The 7821-nt window shown below is 31.3% G+C and overlaps 1 long non-coding RNA gene across 1 annotated transcript; it reads left to right on the forward strand.

Moving 5' to 3' along the window:
• Positions 1 to 2584: 2584 nt before the first annotated feature.
• LOC132730729 (uncharacterized) lies at positions 2585 to 7036 on the forward strand. The gene is made up of 3 exons (XR_009625789.1): positions 2585 to 3211; positions 3707 to 3783; positions 5971 to 7036. It is a non-coding gene; the product is annotated as an uncharacterized LOC132730729 (long non-coding RNA).
• Positions 7037 to 7821: the final 785 nt, after the last annotated feature.

The raw sequence follows: 7821 nt of genomic DNA on the forward strand, positions 1-7821 counted from the left end.
AGACCTCACCCATTTGCGTATGAGAAGCAAGATATTGTCCAAGCATGTATTTCTAGAACTCTTTCGTGTATTTTCCTTATTTGTTAGAACAATATGTACCGCGACACTTGAGGGTAAATAATCAGCAATCAATACCATGTTTTGTTCCAAAATGAGTGTAAGAAAACGACTTACAGTTTTCATAGTTCATGCTGTAAATTCCAGCATTTTGCTTGATTTTTATATATTTCATTCATTTACGTCTGTGCATTTGATCTGTTTTTCTTGCTTAAACTTACACTCAGTCTTGCGAAATTAAGTAAGGCAGATCACGTAATATAGGAATGACATTGATTAATTTAAGTAAGTCATACAATGATGAATGACAATAGAAACATGCAACGTGACAATTTCTCTCTTTACTATATGCTGTATTCAGAAACGTCTACAAGCAAGTAACATTTTAGAGTGAAACACTAGCTTACGCTATTGTGGTGCCACTTGAAATAAAAACATACTATTCAGACAGAAATATTTAAAGTGTTTAAAAGGCTCTATATTAACCTGAAATTAGATGCCAATGTGCGTCAAAAAATATGAAAAAAATAAAATAAAAGATCAGCCAAGAATAGCTTCTCTGAATGTTCTCATTAATATAATATAATGTCAGGCATATCAATGTCACATTCTATGTGACCAAATGTATACATTGACTCTCTTTAGTGTAAAACCTGTGATATAGTGTGTTTGTAATAATTCTGATTATTATCATTATCACTTCCATTGTAAAAGGACTGTTATAGTCTGTCCCATTGAAAATGGAATTGAACCTTTGCCTGGTATGAATTAACAAAACGAGGTTGAATAGAAATTAAACTATTTTTGTAAACTAAAAAAAAATCACCCTCGAGATTTTTCAGGATTTTTCTCTAAAGTGCCTACTTTTCTTGTGAAAGCAAATTTTGATTTCTCTATGGTAAATCTCTGTTGTTTGTTTTCCGTAGCCATTGCCGATGTACTCTTCAATAGAAGATGAACGGGAGTAAGCACGTGTCATGTTTCTAAAATATACATGAGGTCCTCGGGGTCGTTTCATGATTATTTTTACAAAAGCTGGATCTACAAGATGTAAACGTTTAGTTGCAATGCATGATGTAAAACTTTAAAAAAAAGAAATATAAGCAACAAGAACACCGAGTCACATGAATTGCACTTACTTTTAAGCTGAATAGAATCACTATGAATTTCGAAATAGACCTTATAAACGTCGCAACAAATTCGCATCTGAAGATTCCTTCATTGCCAGTTTCTATCCAGTTCCGTAGATCCCATTTTTTACTTCAAACTCCTGAATGACACGACTCCAACACTGATGATGATCCAGATTTTTTTTAAACTGTTTAATCCGTCTCATTATTAAAACATTGTTCAATTTGTGGAGTTATCTAGGTTAGCAAATGAAATATGTAAATGAAACACCATCATAATTCAGTATGTTCCAAATCCATAATTCAAGAACGGCCCATCAATTTTAGTTGTCAACCATCACAATGTTATAAACTCTTGAAAATGGAATTCCCTGACGTAAAAAAAAAAAAAACTTTATTACGTCAACAACAATTTATGAAAATATATGACGGCTTAACAAAAATGCCTCGCGGTTTTTATGGATGATTCCAGGTGCGGCATTGACAGAGGGCGGGTTAGGCATATGTAACCTCATACATATAATTTTAAGCGTTGAGCATAATTTGTCTTGATGGTATTTAAAATAAATTTTGTATACCCAGATTTGCAACTTAATTAACTGTTTAAAATTAACATCTTCAATTTATATATTAACAATAAAACTTTTGATAAACATTTAAATAATTTTAAACAGACTTAATGACATGAATTTCAATATGACAAAGCAGTCTACAATACTTCTTCCATTAATTCACATATAACCTTCGTTTTTTACTAAATATGCTTTTAAAAACTATTTTATATATATTTCTCAGAAATGATTTCCCTACATTATTATCTCGTTATTCAGGACATCAGTAAATCCTACTCTTTTAGCTACAAAATATACAATACGCGGTATTTTTTTTCCCGCGAAAAAATATGCTAATTGTTTTTTCACTGAATATTTTAGGAAGGCTAAAATTATTGAGGACGTCACTCGGTGTTTCTTTTTCACTCGATCTCCCCTTCATATTAACATAATGATTATATGTAACACTTTGAATCTACAAAAAATACCAACAAAAAAAAACACTTATTGTCGCTTATTAAACGCTCCAATTCAAACATATTCTTAATAATATCAAATCACTGCCGATATTTCTGGACATTTTGTTAAATTGTGGGACGGAAAGTTAAATCTGTATTTACGAGCTTAAAGTGTATAGGTCTACGTTTGATTTCTCAAACAAGAAAGCATGATATTATATTCTTATACATTTTCCTCGAACGCGTGTTTTTTTTTTATAGTGAATCAGTTCTTCTTTTCATATATTTCTTGTCAGATTTGCATGATAATGTAGTTTTTGTTGGCGATTTCTTGTGAAAGTTGAAACCTACGGAAAGTTTAAGCGCACGAACATCGCACCCGAAATAACCCAGCAAACACACGACGTTAAAATAACGTCGGATTAATGTTAGATTTTGGTCACGACGTCGGCGACCAAAATACGACGTAAATCTGACGTTAAAATACCGATGTCTAATAGACGTTTCTTTTTGACGTCGTACTAACGTCAGGTTATGGTCGGTGTCCTGACGGTAGGTAAAAAAATAACAAAAAATAATCCTTATTCGCTGTTGTAATCATTTAAACTTTTTTTCAAATGTTATTTGGATTACAAATGAAGTGTTCTTATATAAATACAGACCAAGATCGCGGCGCTGCAATAAAACATATAGGTGGCGCTGTATATACGCAAGTTACATGTGTTATTGTTATGAAATCTATTTATAGCCACAGATCTGTTTACAAGTTCCAATCATTTAACGTTGTAATATTATCATTTGTGGTACATTATATGTATCCAAATTACGAGTTTTTAATAGTGCTTTAACATTTAATCATAGTGACAGAAAAGGGAAAGAAAACATAATTAACCTTTAATTCGAATCTAAAGTCACGTGGATGGAAATTCAAATTCGTAGGCGTTACGTTTTGGCTGTCGGTCAGGAATCGGGATGCATTGATAAGTGAATATTATAGATTTTCTTGAACAAAAAGGTCAGTTCAATTTATTTAGATTTATTTCTACTTTGTATTTGATAAATAATTGCATGATTGCAAGCACTCTTAAATTTAATTATCATTATTTGAACAGCTGAAGTAAAATGTCACACAAATTCGCGATAATGTCTAATAATAAATCTTTTTAAAATTGACATGTTTTAACTCTGCTTGTGAAGAGCTAATAAAATGTCTTTCAGAACTACCAAAGAGAATGCTTAGTTTTCATATTTTTCTTAAACTGTGATGTTTTTGTCAGTTAAAATCTGAGAATTGAGAATGAATTTGTACGATTTCGAGCATTTCGGACCAAGACGTTTCGATCCCAAATAACCCAAAACGTTCCGGTCCCAAATAACGCAAGACGTTTTGGTTCCAGACATTTCGGCATTAAATCTTTAATTTAAAACTATGAAATATTTAAGACTTGCGTAACTTTTCTATTTCAAACGTAGAATATATACATAAGTTAGAATATAATTTTCTTTTCAGGTAGTTAAAGTGTTGGACATGCTCTCAAAGGTCGGAGGGACGGAAACACGTGAATATGTAAAAAGAAACATATGAAAGTAAGATTTTTGTAAATTCTATTACATACTTTAATCCATACTAAACTGGAGTTTAAAAGCGGCTTTTTAAATGTTCAGTATTTATGTTGACTTTTAATTTTTGTTAAGGTGACAACAGACACTTTCCGTGGTACTCACATAAATGTCATTTAAACCAACTTATTTTAGAAATAATTGTTATTTATTTAATCTTTGTGCATTAAATGTCGTTGATCAACATAAAAAATAACATATTTGAAAAAAATGCCTTTGTAAATGATTGATTTTTAATAAAAATCCTAAAATTTTAAATCGTCATATCAAAGTCATTTTTTACTTTTTTGTCATCAAACTTTTGGAAAATAAACATTCTTATAATATCTGGGGAACCGTGTCTCAAATTTTTTCTATCTTTTCTCAAAAAAATATTACGTAACGTCAAACATTTTATGCGACTTTTTTCACCATACATTACGTAATTAAAGATAATTAAGTCGCTGATTGAGCAATCAAAAATCCCTGACACGGTTCCCTCCGTAAATAAATTCACTTTCATGTGCTTTAAACCGCATGTTAATTGCTTGATTATTAAAAAAGTTATGCCGATTCAAAGTTAGTACGACCCGCATCAAACGAAGTGTCATAAATCGGCTGTTCTCTCTCGGACCCCTACGTTTCACGCTAAATAATTGCATAATACACAAATATCGCACCAGAGAGGGTCACAAGTCGCGCTAACATACTCTAACAAACATTTTATGACCCAGTGACATCTGACCAATTAAAAAGTTGCTGATTAATATCAGTTTTATAACAGAAATTTCTTCAAATCTTAACGTGATTTACTGTCGGTCGCACATGTCACGTGACTTTCGGTAAAATTTGAGGCACTCGGTGGGGGGAAATGGAACGTATTTGCGCACGCTAGCGGATATTTAATTGTTTCAGTTTTGAAGATTATTATTATTATCATCAGCATTATTATTATATTATACCAGTGTCACTCTGTCTGTTATTCGTGTATGAAATTCCGTTAAAATATAAATTTAAAATAACAAAAAACTGAGCTTCTGGTGGTCTTTTAAAGTCCATGGTAAATGTAAAAATAAAAACGAGATATTATATATTTCTTCCTCCAAATTGAAATAAATGCTTGACATATTATAATAGAAATAAAAGGTATCACTCGATCATTATGATCTTTATGACTTCTTTTATCATTAAAATCATCTATGCACGGCATATAGATATCCAGTTTCTACTGGGATATACAATAAATTCCATACTTTGTCCCAGGTTTATTAGTACTGTGTTCGATTTACTGGCGAACAATTTATTCAGAGCATTCACTGATAGTATATATTAATATCTTTTTTTATTGATTCATAGAGAAATGATCATCCTTAAACAATCTAAAATGGTTTTAGAAATTTGTCAGGGACACCTTACCACAAGTCATATAGGCGTTCACATAAAAAATGTTGTCTGTTTTTGTTGTTGTTTTACTTGACATTGTTAGAAAACGAGGTTGAATGTAAAGCAAGCCGATGAATCCGTACAAAAGTCCATAAACTCAATGTAATATCTATCAGATTAACGGGACAGACACATTATTTTCACACATTATGGATATTTTAGCAACTATATTTTAAATCAACCCGTGGTCGTGCTATTTGCCGCTATGCTTAATTATTTATGTTTCATACATTATGTTATGTACATTGGCCGACAATTTCTTATTTTATAAAAATGCTTAATAAAAGGTAGACGATATTCATAAAAGATGTACGGTATTTGTACGATACATGAATTACGAGTGGTATGGACCAGTATGGACGGGTAATTCACGGATATATGGAACTACCGATTTCCCTCATTGATGCCTCAACAGGGGGCGGAGCGTTATCGATAATTTACAGGTTACGCGAATAGCAGATAAAAATGGTACAGGTACCGTTTTAAAACGTTTAAAAACACATTTTTTGGACTAACTGCTTCCAAAATTAAATCACGAATGTGTTCAGAAAAGGTTGATAAATCTACTAAGCAAAGAATCTCATTTTAGGTATTTTCAGTAATAATTGACTCCGTTGTCACCTTAAAGCTCTCTTATAAAAAGTTGGCAAAATTGTTCATTAAGTTAAGATAACCATGAAAACATTTTTGCTTGTTATTTGTACATGTTTCATAAATTTTTTTTTTTTTCAGTGAAAATGATGTCACACACGCTATTGGGCGCTACAAACGCTACATATCCCCCGGACAGACGAGGGGTGCTGAAAGAAGGTCATATCTTAAAGCATCACACCTCAAATTCGTGCTAATTCTCATGGATATCTAAAAGTATAACTTCGTGAAGTAACTAAAAGGCAGCAATTTATACATTACTGACAATTATCAAAGGAGGTCAAAATATGCAAAATGGCACTAAATGTTTTAGAAATGCTGTAGAAATATAGTTAAAGTACTGAAAATCTGTCATAAATTGCTTGAAATATTATAATCAGAATCTTTTAACTTTTCTTAAAATTATAATATTTTCATTGTTTTATTTGATAAGGCAAACTTTGATAGAAATTTGCATACATTGTTTTGTTCTTTAATATTTGTACATGTTTTCTTAGTTTCATTTATGTCATTGTTTTTGTAATACTTTTGTTTTTTAATTAACTTATTTTATGTTTTATTTTGTTTAACTTATGAAAATTATTTAACCTTGCAGAATTTAGTAAAATTGTATGTATCAGCTTAAAATTGCAACTTTTATCTTAAATTAAAAAAGCATGAAACATATTTTTGCTTTTAGTTTTCTGATATACAATTCATTTGAGGGAAAGTTACTTAATAGAATGAGTTACATTAAATTAGATCAAATCAGGATTAGCCAGAAAATATTTATGACGTGGTGAAACAAAAAGGATTAGGGGAATGATAAGATGAAGGTCAGAAAATGATCAGATTTAGGGCAGAAAAGGGTTAATATTTAGGTCGGAAAATGGTCAGATTGAGGTCGGAAAATGGTTAGAAACTGGTTAGATTTAGGTCGGAAAATGGTCAGATTGAGGTCGGAAAATGGACAGATTGAGGTCGGAAAATGGTTAGATAATGGTCAGATTTTGGTCAGAAAAAGGTTAAAAAATGGTTAGATTCTGACGTCTACCTGACGTCAGATTATTACATCAAAAAAACTTTCAAATCCAACCGTTTTTCCGACCGTCATCCGACGTCAGAACCTGACTTAAATCTGACGTCAGTATGACGTCTTGTGTTTGCTGGGAAGAAGGGTAACATATTTTTGTATCCCATCGAACTGGTCAATTTAATTATTTTTGAAAAGACGAGATACATACTAATACATACTAATGAACAGAATTCGAAAACTACATGCAGCATTATGTAAATTAAACATTAATTAGCGAAGAACCATTTTTTTATAGTCTCCTAGCTAGTGTTCCCGCTCCCCTACGACGCGTTGCTGTATTCAAGATACGCGCTTGATTGAAAAGCTATCTAATCAAATCACTACATTGGTCTTTTTCTCTTTAAAAGAATATAAAATACGGCAGTATATTATGGTAATTATATAAATCTTTGTGTGTTAGAATTTATATCTAGCGGTTACTGATATTTTCACTTCAAGTGATTTTGATTATTTTAAATAATGGTTTGCTAGTAAAATTGCCTTTTTGACACCATATTTGTTATCCTTTTTCATTTTAATGATAACATTTAGCTACTGATCAGTGATCAGTAAGTAAATAAGAATAATCAATTTTTTATAATTACCGAGTATATTTCACGCTAATTGTGAGACGAACCCTAAATGACGTCTATATGGGCGCCGCCATTTTGAAATGGACGTCACGTCAGGTTACAACGCAAGTCAACGGGAAAAAATATTATTTTAACATTTTGACCATATTACTGAATTTATGGAAAAAATGAAAAACATGCCTAGAGATATTGACGTCAGGGTTAACATGACATAAAATTAAATGATTTTACTAATATAATAAATAAAAAATGGAATATTCAAATTTGATGGGACAGACTTATAGT

This window comes from Ruditapes philippinarum, unplaced genomic scaffold (genome assembly GCF_026571515.1).
Source record: "Ruditapes philippinarum isolate M1 unplaced genomic scaffold, ASM2657151v2 ctg3475_1_1_1_1, whole genome shotgun sequence".
Classification (NCBI taxonomy): Eukaryota; Metazoa; Mollusca; class Bivalvia; order Venerida; family Veneridae; genus Ruditapes; species Ruditapes philippinarum.